We start from the raw sequence: 12,452 nt of genomic DNA on the forward strand, positions 1-12,452 counted from the left end.
AGGCAGAAGATAAAATGACTTAGAATTACCTTAAAAGGTAATAAATAAATAAATTTAACCCGGGACCGAGTTTCCTGACAGGCCAAAATTTGGGTAAAGGCAAAACGCGTCTACTTTGAGCCTCAGCGGTGGGTAGGATTGGGGAAACCGTCCAGTTGTACGAAGGGCCTGACAGAAGGTTGATTGGGTTCTCAGATAGTGGCCCGACCCACGTGTCATGCTGCTGCTGCTCTCGTCCCGCAGAAGCCTCCTTAAACAGTCACAGTGGGAGTCCCAGGGGAGGGCCTCCTCTTGTCTCCGTTCTTACTCTTGGTCGTTTTCAGCACCACGTCTCAGAATTCCCGCTGCCAGTTTCGCGCCCGCCTTGTTGGGACCAAAGGTTTTGAGCAGTGATAGCCCTGCCGCTCTTCGTCCGGCTCCTGGCGGTTTCGTGTTCCCTCTCCATCCGGATCGACGCGAGTATTTCCAGAGACAGCTCTTGAGGTCGTCCCTCCCTTTGAAGCTCCGCGCGGCATTTCCCGCCGCGCCTGTGACGACCGGGAGCAGTGAGGACAGGGATCCCGTGGAACCGCGTGGGAAGCGCCCGCCGCGCGGGCCTCTCGCGGGGAAGGAGCGACCGACCCAGACGCCGCCGTGAAGCCCGTGGGCTCTCGCCGCCCAGCGTCAGGCGCCGGCACCGAGACGTGGAGGTAAATCCGGCCACCAGTGGACGAGCTGGCGAGTTTGAGGCCCCCACGGTTTGGCGAGGCCCCTGGAGAAAACGGTCCACTCAGAGTATTGCTTCTCCCTTGCAGACTGCCGTGGCCAATGTCCCAATGCTCTCGAAGGGAATCCGCTCATAGCCCCTTCCCCCTCTATCTTCTTCGAAGTTTTCCGTCCGCTGGAGTTTTCCGGAGGCGCTCGAGGGGCTCCAAACTAAGTACGGAGGGGTCACGAAGAGCAAGAGAAAAGGCTGACGTGTCGGCGCTTGGGTCAAAGCTGCTATTCACCATCGGGGGCTTCTGAGCCCAGTCAAAACCCGGGGCAACGAAGTCCAAGAAAGGAATAACTTTGATTTGTTTTTTAATTAAAAAGGAAATTCTGAAATACACCAGAAATACAAAAGTATTCTCAGATAACGGGATATCAGAAGGTCTGTGCGTGGGCTCCGTGGCTTAGTTGGCTAAAGCGCCTGTCTAGTAAACAGGAGATCCTGGGTTCGAATCCCAGCGGGGCCTTAACCGAGGGTCCTTCTCTTGCTCTTAAAATACGATTTTTGCCCGTTTTTTCTACCATCGGCCCCCCTCCATCTTGTACTTTTGGACATAACGTCCAGGATTTGAATTTTCTTTGGAAACAAAACGGAACTGTTTTTGGTTCATCTACCCAACGCAGAGAAAGAGCAGAACTGTGATTACAGTATACGTGTGTGTGTGTGTGTGTGTGTGTGTATGAGGGTGTGTGTGTGTATGTGCGTGTGTGTGTCTGTGTGTGTCTTTGTGTTTGAAATACAAACCGCATCTTCCATTCGGATTTTCCGTTCAGTATTATATCAGATATTCCAATCCTGATTTCATTTAAAGAGTAAAGAACAACTAATTGAAGTTCAAGGAGGAAATATAGACGGTGGGTGTGGCTTTTAATACGATACTCGTCAGTGCTCTTGAGATTACTCAACTTTAGGTATGTGGGGTCTTGGATGTCTTCCATCCAAGAAATTGGTGAAAGCATATTATAAATGTAGATTTAATATTGATCAAGGCCGGCTACATAACGTACGGGTCCAGTGCAAAATGAATATACGGGGTCCCTTATTCACAAGCAGGGGAAGGGTACCATCAAAGATACTAAAATATAAAGGTTTTTTCCTTTCTTTCTTGATCTCTCTCTCTCTATGCCTGTCATGGTATTTTTTATTTGCTATTTTCATTCTAATTTAGAAAAATTTAAATTGTAAATTATCGGCATGAATGTTATAGTTCATCTTTATTTTGCACAACATCAAAATTCACGAGCCATCGTGATCGCTGTATGTATACGAAGCAAGGAAAGCCAGACACGCACACTTGCATTGCGTTTATATCCCTTGCTCATGTGCCATGCTCCGTTGTTCCATCAAATATCAATCACAAAACACAAATTTAAATATTAAGACTGTAATGCAATTTCGTAAATGGCGGGATTGCCGGGGTCGCTAACTCTTAAAGTTGACTAAAGAACTTGCTCTGCCGAAACCCGGGGTTGAACCAGGGACCTTTAGATCTTCAGTCTAACGCTCTCCCAACTGAGCTATTTCGGCCACGTAAAATGGGCTATCACTTCCACGTTTTCAACTTCCGGTTTTAAAAGGTTTCAGATTTCTAAAACAAATCTTAATTATAGGTTTCCGATTTCTTAAATGTTGCTAAATGTCCAATGTGCTTACTCTCCCAGAAAGGCTTGACCTCACTGCGCCCGCGTATGCTGGTTGCATCCAATTCCTGGCACTGTGGGATGAACAGGCGGACGTGGCAGACAGAAGAGAGATGACAGAGATTCACTGGAGAAGCTTGCTGCTCCTCCACGTCCTGACGGTTGACTAAGAACCAGCTCAGAAAGTGAAGAAAACTAAAGGAAAAATTTCATGGGGTTCCTTATTTTTCTCTTCTTTTAGTTCTTTTGTATTTCATAATATTTAAAGACTGTGAACTGAACCTCAAGGTTAATTTCTGCCAGTGTGGTCAGGTTTCTGTCTCCTGGTGATGATTTTGAGTGAGCTGTTTCCTTTTTTTCTTTCTGGCTGTGATACAGAGATCGAACACTGGACCTTAGTGTCATCAGCACTACGTTTGTTTCCTTTCTTTTATCCTCTGTCATCTACTCTTTTGCCATAGTTGCCGTAGTCTTTTGCCCTGGGTGGTGCAGAAGTGGATGGAGTACAAATGCGGTAGAACTAAAGGGAGTCCGTTATATCATTTATGCAAGTAGGCAAAGTGTGAGAAAAGGAGGAGTGGCTGTTGGTGAGTAGCTGAAGAACAGGTTCCAGAAAGTGAAACCGCACGTGTTTTAAGTATGCATTCTACCACTGACATCACTCTCCTGACAGCCAAGCTCTCTTGAATATACCTCCTGAAATGTTCGTGTTAGTATCTCTAGTTTTCAAAACCTAATAGTTGGTAGGAGAAAGTCTACTGAGATAAATCCCACTATTTTTGAAATCACTAAACTGGATCCTGTCTCATCGCTATACTAAGAGAAGGGTTACTGAATTGTGTAACAAATAACAATGTATCTGCTCCTAGGACATTCCCAATCCAACCTGCAAAGTGTACACAATTGCTGAAATACATTTATATTATACCTTTTTACTTGTACATAATAAATCTAGGGTGAATAATTTTCTCTCTTTTGAATTGACAGGGTTTTGTTTTCTTTTGTTTCCCACATTGTGGAATTTGTTATGGAACATTGTCACAATTGCTTTTGAGCTAATTAAAATGTGGAGCATAAAATTACAGCTAATTATTTGCAGTATCCGCTTTTTATTAAGAGCTGAAACAAATCTTAATTGTGGATCAGAAGCTGATTGGGAAATCCAAAGATCATTTTGGGGGTTTTGTTTTTGTTTACTTAAATAGAGGAAATTTATTGTCTCACAGTTCTGGAGGCTAGAAGTCTGAAATCAAGGTGTCCGCAGTTTTGGTTTCTTATAAGGCCCCTCTCCTTGGCTAGCAAATGGCCACTTTCTCCCTGTGTTTTCACATGGGCTTCCCTCTATGTGTGTCTGTGTCCTAATCTCCTCATTTTATAAGAAACCCAGTCTTACTGGTTTAGGGCCTCATTTAATTAAACTTGATTTTAAGTTGATTACCTCTGTAAAGACCCTATCTCCAAATAAGGTCACATTTTAAGGTACATGGGGTTAGGACTCCAACATATCTTTTGGAGGGGAAGGTGGGCACATTTCAACCCATAGCAGGTTCACTAATAAAAATTAAAGCAAAGAAAAATTAGTCTTGTTTTGATGGTATATAAGAAATGAAATACATACACAGTGAACTTGGAATTAAAAAAAAATTCAGTGCTGTTAATTTTTTGTATGTTAATTTTACTTCAATAAAGGTTAAAATAAAGGTTAGAGTTAAAAGGTAAGGAGAAATAGATCATTTTAATGTAAGAAATATCCTTTAAAAATTTTTAATTCAGAGTTAGGTCCTGAATTTGGGAAAGACAGAATCAAAAGGTACTGCCAAAGTACACTTTTTATTACATTGGTACATCAGTATATTAAATGTTGTGTTAGTCCTTTTTTTTTTTTTTCTTTTTCTTTTTTGGTGGCTGGTTGACACAGGGATCTGAACCCTTGACCTTACTATTTTAACACTGCGGCCTAACCAACTGAGCTAAACTGGTCAGCCATAGTCCATTTTCTGTTGTTTATAAGAGAATATCTGAAACTGTGTAATTTATAAGAAAACAATCCATTTCTAACAATTTCAGAGGCTGGGAAGTATGTGGTCCAGGGGGCACATCTGGTGAACATCTGGTGAGAGCCTTTTTCTGGGTGGAAACTCTCTACAGGGTCCTGTGGCAACGCAGATGATCACTTGGTGAAGATGGCAAGAACTCTTTCATGTGCCCTCCATATAAAGCCACCAGTCCATGTCCATGACAACTATCCATGAGGGCACAGTCCTCAAGATCCAATCACCTCTTAAAGGCCCCACCCTTCATATACCATTATCAGATTTTCCACCCTCTTTAACACTGTTACAATGGGGATCAAGTTTCCAACACATGAGCTTTGGGGAGACCTTTAACCCACAGTAGATGTCTAAAGTAAGAAAAACTAAGCTATAAAATTATTGGGAATATAGAAATAGCACACTAAAGTCTGAGAAGTTCAGTTCCCTTTTTCTTCAGAAAATTCTTATGTTTTCTTATTTTTATTTTTATGTAGTTCTTTATAGTCCCTGTAGCCAAATCAGTAAAGGAATTCTATTGACTATAAAATACTTTATAGCCTAATTTATTAATTTCTTTTCTAGTGATAAGAAAAGTTCAGGAAATGTGTTTCCTTGGAAAATATTTCACATTCATACAACTCAAGATTTTTTAAAAAATTTTCTGAGTAAGTTAAGAAACTCAGAAGTTTTCATCTCCCTCCTTCCACCTTGATATTACATTTGTCTATATAAGACAGATAACCCCTGCACATGTCCCAATAACCAATAAATAAACATATGCTCCTTTCAATCTCCAATTTTTTCCAAGAGGAATAGAGAAAAGGGAAGGAAAAAAATATGAAAAGAAGGTAAATAAAGATAAATACAGAAAGAGTTAAGGCCATTTTAAAAGGTTAACTAGCTTCCCTGTGCTAGGGGTAGAAAAGACTTTTTTCCCTCAATTTACCACAACTTGGTGGAAACAATGCAAGTAAGGAGACAATAGAGGAACATCTTTAAACTACTGAAGGAAACAATTCAGCCTATTGAAATCCACACAAAGAAATGTGGATCTACACAAACAAATGAAGAGCACTGGAACTAGTAATGATGTAGAAAATATAAGGCATTTTTTATTGTTGTTATTTTGTTTTGTTTTGCTATTATTTAAGTCTGTTTAAAAGATAATTGCTTAAAGTACAAATAATAATAATGTATTGTGGGGTTATAACATATGGAGAAGCAAAATGTTTGCAACAGTAGCACAAGCACTGGGAGAGGAAAAATGGAGGTATAGTGTTGTAAAGTCCTCATACTATACATGAAGTAATATAATATCACTCGAAGCTAGAGTGTGATCATTTTTAAAAATGTGTACTACAAAACCTAAAGCATCTACTAAAACAGGATCATAGACCTAAATGTAAAACATAAAACTATAAAACTTCTAGAAGAAAACATAAGAGAAAATCTTTGTGACCCTGAGTTAGGCTAAGATTTTGTAGATATGACAATGAAAGCATAAAATAAGAAAACATGGACCTCATCAAATTTTTTAAAAATTTTGCTCTGTGCAGAACATGGTTAAGAGAATAAATAGATAAGGCACAGACTGGGAGACAATTTTTACAAAGCATATAACTGATAAAGGATTTGCATCTAGAATATATAAAGAACCCTCAAAAGTCAACAATAAGAAAACCTAATTTAAAAATAGGCAAAATATTTGAGCAGACACTTCACCAAAGACGTAAGAATGGCAAAAAATCACATAAAAGATGTTCAGCATTGTGAGTCATTAAGGAAATACAAATTAAGACCATAATAATACAACACTGCGCAGCATTTAGAGTGGCTAATGTTTCAAAAGACTAACCATACCACGTGTTGGCAAAAATGCAGAGGAAATGGAACCTTCATACCCCGCTGCTGGTGGTAATGCAAAACAATACAACTTTTTTTTTTTTTTTTTGAAAACAGTTTGGTATTTTCTTAAAATGTTAAATATATACAACTATAGGATCCAATCATTCAACACCTAAGTGTTTAACCAGGGAAAAAGGAACAATATGTCCGTAAAAAGATTTATTTTTTTTTGAAAACAGTTTGGTATTTTCTTAAAATGTTAAATATATACAACTATAGGATCCAATCATTCAACACCTAAGTGTTTAACCAGGGAAAAAGGAACAATATGTCCATAAAAAGATTTACACAAAAATGTTCATATCACTTTCTTTGTAATAGCCAATAACTGACAACAGCCCAAATGTCTATCAACAGGTGAATGGATAAACACATTGTGGTATATCCATACCATGGAATATAATTTAGCATAAAATGGAATGAACAATTGATGCAGGCAACATGGGTGAATCTCAAAATAATTATGATGAATAAAAGAAGCAAGACAAAAAGAATAAATACTATATGATTCCATTTATACAGAACTCTAGAAAATGGAAACTAATCTACCTATAGTGACAGGAAGTAGAGATAACTGGCTGCTTCAGGATGGAGAGGCAGGGAGGAGTGGGAAGGGAGTTGAACCCAGTGATACTCCCTCCCTCCCTTTCTCCCCCCCCTTCATCTTTCTCTTTTTTCTGGACATGCCATCTGTAGGATGAAGACATTTCTCAAGATATGGAATTGAGGGAAACAATTTTGAAAATAAGACAATGATTTTCATTTTGTACATAAGCTATCAAGGTTCTTCCTTGATTTTCAGGGAAAGGTACTCTGTACTTTTTGCTGGTGAGAACAGCAATTTGGTCTACAATTCAGTTACCCTCAGAGCGTAGCTGCCAAAAAAGAAAGAAAAAAAAAGAAAAAAAAGAAAAGAAATTTCCAGTTCAGAAATTGTAGAAATAGAGAGGTTAATAGAAAGAACTTTCTACTGAAGGAAGGAAGGAAGGAAGGAAGGAAGGAAGGAAGGAAGGAAGGAAGGAAGGAAGGAAAAAGAAAGAAAAAAGAAAAATAGCTTTCCACATAATACAGAAAATGGATGTCATATTTTCTAATATATCACAAAAACAAAGCTATTGCTTGGGGTGTAGCTCAGGGGTAGAGCTCATGCTTTATATGTATGAGGTCCTTAATTAGATATCCTGCACCTCCATGGGTGTTTTACTTTTCTGATTCCCCAACATGTTTTACATGACTCATACTTTCAGTAACAAGAAATCGGCTTCCCTACTTTTCCACCTTTAGTTACTTTTCTTTTCCTGCTCACATGGAAAGTAAACACAATTGCTGTGATAGCAGAAGAAAGATATGAGAGAAGAAATGGAAAAAAACAACAATAACAACAACAAACATCATGAATGCCATTAAATAAACCAGCTTTTTCACCTGGACTACTTACAATCCTATAATACTGTTTAAGAGACTGAAAGGAAGAGAAAAAAATAAGAAACCCATATACAATTTCTTTAGTCATAATAGTTAATCCTAAAGACACTAGCAATGGGAAAAATTAGGATGCCATGAGCAGCATTGCAACCATCCCTGGAAAAACAATTTGGACTACAAATTGAATGCTTTGTCAGCACCACGCCCAGCCAGTGAGCGAACCGGCCATCCCTATATGGAATCCGAACCCGGGGCCTTGGTATTATCAGCACCACACTCTCCCGAGTATGTGATAGCACGGGCCGGCCCCAAATTGAATGCTTTGGACACAACTATTCATGAACCTTTATCACCTACCTGAAAAATAACATGAATTCAAACAAGGGCCTGAATAAGGAAAGCCCCATTCACCAACCTGCTTTAATTTTGGAGACAAAGTGATCTTCATCCCCTGTAAAGGAGAACACTTGACCTTCAGATAAATTCAAGTGATGAAGAGGTCTTGGTTTCTAAGAAGTCAACCACCTTCTTGTTTTATTCCTTCTCTTGCATGGTATCTGAAAAAGTGGGGAAGCAGTTGCTACCAGGTGTGGGCTGTGGAGGCAGGAGATCTTTCTTTTTAGTAAATCAGCCACCTAGGATGGCAATAATCAGTGTAATTGCTTTGCTTCAGGGGGTTATTGTGCCTCATCTCTTCTATCTCAACAATATTTTTGGTAGAATTGAGGACAACCACCCTTGGTTGTTCTGTGGATAAAATCACAAGCATTCTAGAAGGTGCAGTGTTCCAGCTAAAACACCTAAAACAAACACCTCACAAGATATGTCAGTATACTGGGCACTCAATTTTAACTTCAAACATGGAAATAATTACACTCTATGCTAGGCAGTGGGAACTCTCATATTATACCATACCCACCCTGACATACACTGGATGATTCAGCCTTCTGGTTGAAAACGAAAGCATTAAAACCTGTATAAATGGTAACAAAAGACTTTTTAGGAACCAAGCCAAGATTGTACTCTAAAAGGAAACTTACCTTTTTGAAAATAAATAGTTCCTCTCCCTTCTTGGGGCACAAATCCATCATTCCTTGAAGATTCACAGCATTCAATTATATCATCCTCTCCTGCTTTTCCTCTCCCTCTTTACTTGCATTTTCTGTTGACATCTACCCAAACTTCATTGCTGAATTTAGCTCCTGGCTCAGTAATCTCCACACCAAGTCCAGTTATTATTATCAGTAATCTAGATGAAAGTCACAGTGCAGATCCAAGTCACTTCTTTTCATTTCAGTTCTTTACTTCTAAGTAGTAGAGATTTCAGAGGCTTTTTATTTCTTTTTGAATATTGTTGAAACTTGCTCCAATTTTTATATGGCTCTTGAATAAGTAGTATCTTCAAAGCAAGAAACAGAAAGTTTCTGACTCTATTATACGGTTTTCATCATTGTATTGTCAGCAAGAGCATTAGGCATGAATTAGTCACATGGTCTAATGGATAAGTCTCCTGATTGTCAACCCAAAACATTAAAGACTTAATTAAAGTTCCTTAGTGGTCACTCCTTTTTTTTTTTTTTGGTTTGTTTCTTGTACCTTTCTAACCCAGGTTGTGAAAATAGTAGAAGCGGTTATCCTTTGAGGGCCGATGGAATTGATGCTATTTCCTTTCATATATGGCCTAAGAGATCTTGGAGTTTCTGCTTTTGCTTCTCTTGGCACACCCCTCCTGGAAGCTTCCATGTAATAAGTCCAACTACTATGTGATCATCATGCTATGAAAAAACCCAGGTTGGATTGTGAAGAGAGAAAAGACAAGAGAAAGCCACATAGAGTAGCACTGATGCACTAAACACAGGAGTGAAGCCTTCTTGGGTCTTTTAGCCCAACCCAGCTACCAGCTAAACCCAGAACAGTGAACCATCCCAACTGACATCTGGGGAGCACAAGAAATGCCCAGTCAGGCCATGCCCAAATTTTTGACCCAAGGAATTTTGAGCACATGAAATGAATGTGTTTTTTTAAATCACTTGATTTTGGGTAGTTTGATATATGGCAGTGGATAACTAGATCAGTCATAGATTGGCAAAGGGAGGGCAAAGAAGAGATAATAACCTCACCAGGAAGCTGATGGTAGGAAATGGGACTTTCATAGGTCTTCTAAGGCACTTTTAGAATCATAACAATAAAAAGCATAAATCTAAAAAGAAAAAGAGTAAGATCAGACTAGGAGCAATCTCATGTCTTTGTTTTCCACAAATACCAATAATAAATTCCTTGTATTTTAGTCTTAATGGATAGTTATAAGTCCTCACTCTGTTCTTTGGAGGCCCTCTCCTCCTAGCCACATGAATGTCTAAAATTCAGGTTCAGAGATGTCTACAGAATTTCAAACTCAAGTTATAATGTGCTTAGGCTATCTTGTAGGCATTTAAAATATGTCATATTTAAACACAAACTCAACTTTTTCCCTTTATTTCTTCACCTTATGCTCCCAAAGCAAAAATAAACAAATAACAAAAAATAAATTAACAAACTAGTAACAAAAAATAAATAAAAAAATTTCCACTTATCCTCATGTATTCACTAGTTTTGTGAAAGGCAGCACCATCTGCATACCTGCAGACCTTTCTAAGGCAAACAGGAGCCCAAATCCTGTGTCATTCTACCTTGTTCCATCAAGTTTTTCCCTTGCCTTTCATCGTTAAATTCACTGTTTTATACATCTAGCTGATTCTTGAAAGAGCCTCCAAATTTGCCTTTCTGCCTAGAGTGGGATAGAGTAAAAAATCACTGACTTGTCTGCATTTATGTCCTTCTCATTCTATCGTAAGCCTAGATTTGCCTCTTCAGTGTCCTGCTTTTCAGAAGCCAGTTGAGCCAACAGCAGTATGAGAGAAGTGGAGGCACACACTAAATGCTTTGAAGACCTAGAAGATAAAGTCAGGTTCCAATTGGCTTCTGGATAGAAGTTGGAAATACGTAGGCGGACAGGAAAAATGATCCTTCAACAGGACTTGAAATTTAACTCTTAAATCTCAAATTAAAAGATTGAACTTCCACCAACTGAGCTACGGGTGTTTCCTAAAATCTAGTCACGCTGAATGAATATATTTGGTTTCTCTAACTCAGCACTGTCCAATAGAAATAGAATGCGGGCCACATACACAATTTAAAATTTTCTGGTGGCCACATTTTAGAAATCAAAAAAAGTAGAGGTGAAATTAATTTTAATAACACATTTTGTTTAAACCAATATACCTAAAATATCATATCAACATGTTATTTCACAAGTAATAGACTTTAAACTGGGAGGCTTTTCAGAACCATCAGAAAATAAAACTAAAAGCAAAAGTGATAGTTTATATAAGATCCTAACCTGCTTTCACGGTTGGGGGTGTAGCTCAGTGGTAAAGCGCCTGCTTCGCATGTACGAAGTCGCGGTTCGACCCCTGGCTCCTCTACCTACTTGTGTGGCTTCCTTCCGTGTCTTTATTTGCACATTCTGGCACGTTTCTCCCAGGCTTAATTAAGGAAGCCAGAGCCCAACGAGTTACCTTTAACACCATGCCATTTCACTTTGTGACCGTTAGTGCCCGCCAAGACACGGTTGATCACAGAAAGAAGAAAGAGAGAAAACGAACCCACGCATCAGGATCGCCTCGCCTGGAGGCACGAAGTCTGCGACCACATCAAGGGACGCGTTCACCTTGGGTTCCATTTGGCAATGTCACCGAAGAGCAAGGCAGAAAAAGAACGGAAGTAAGAAAAGACAAGCAGCTCCTGAAAAATTTTCTTGTATCTCCTTAGTTTTTTGCGCAGTGGGTGGTCTAAGTGGGAGGAGCAGAAACCCTCCCACTGGTTTTCTTACGCCTCTGTCCTTGTGGCTCCCGCCCCCGCCGCCTATAACTGGATGTAAGCGACGAAGCAGCTGAGCATAATGTCCCGAGGTTTTCTGGGTGAGTGAGTGTGTGGACGTTGGCCAAGTATAAGGTGGCACTTAGCGAAGCCTTTGCCACGCGAACGTTTAGAACACAGCTTGGAAGACGCCCGTTCGCCGGAATGGCTCCCAGCTTATCGCGAGAGACCTGCCAACGGATTTTAACGCTTAGATCTTGGGTTTGGGCAGCAGTTATTTTCAGTCCTTATTAAATCGACTTTCACAGGAAAGGTACGCAAAATGTGCAATATAAGACACGCACCAACTCCCCACTATCCTCCAAACCAAAAAATCTAGCTGAAATAAGGTGGCAAACAGTAGATTTAAATTCCTTAGTTTCTACATTTCCTCGCTGAACTTCAGTCTTTTGTTCTTAAATCTTTAAATGAATAAATAATGCTTCACATATCACCGCACTGAAGGTCCCAAAGGCGGGTGTGGACAAAGGTGTTTGGGTGGGGAATAAGAATAGATATTAGTTGCTTGTATTCCTAGAAAAGCAAAAACACTTGTTCATGAGTCAGTAATAACTACGATATACCATTGCTCTGCACTTCGTTTTCTGCACAAGTCGTGTGTTGGGTGAATGTACCAAAATCAGTTCCATTTTTCATTGACAAGGTCTTCACATGCCACCTTTTGTATTAGGAAGGGGTGTTTTAAAATGTGAAGTAGAAATTTAAAAGGTGGAGTTAAATATCCATCGTTTGGAGAAGCTAAAAGCATAGTCCTCCTAGTTCCTCAAGAGAAAACAGGGA

At 39.5% G+C, this 12,452-nt stretch overlaps 2 non-coding genes across 2 annotated transcripts; one reads left to right on the forward strand and one right to left on the reverse strand.

Annotated features, from left to right (window-relative positions):
- Window positions 1–1,143: 1,143 nt before the first annotated feature.
- Window positions 1,144–1,217, forward strand: TRNAT-AGU (transfer RNA threonine (anticodon AGU)). Its single transcript has one exon. It is a non-coding gene; the product is annotated as a tRNA-Thr (tRNA).
- Window positions 1,218–2,205: 988 nt separating this feature from the next.
- Window positions 2,206–2,278, reverse strand: TRNAF-GAA (transfer RNA phenylalanine (anticodon GAA)). The gene has a single exon. It is a non-coding gene; the product is annotated as a tRNA-Phe (tRNA).
- Between the last annotated feature and the right edge of the window lie 10,174 nt (window positions 2,279–12,452).

The sequence above is a fragment of the Cynocephalus volans genome, chromosome 5 (assembly GCF_027409185.1).
Source record: "Cynocephalus volans isolate mCynVol1 chromosome 5, mCynVol1.pri, whole genome shotgun sequence".
NCBI lineage: Eukaryota > Metazoa > Chordata > Mammalia > Dermoptera > Cynocephalidae > Cynocephalus > Cynocephalus volans.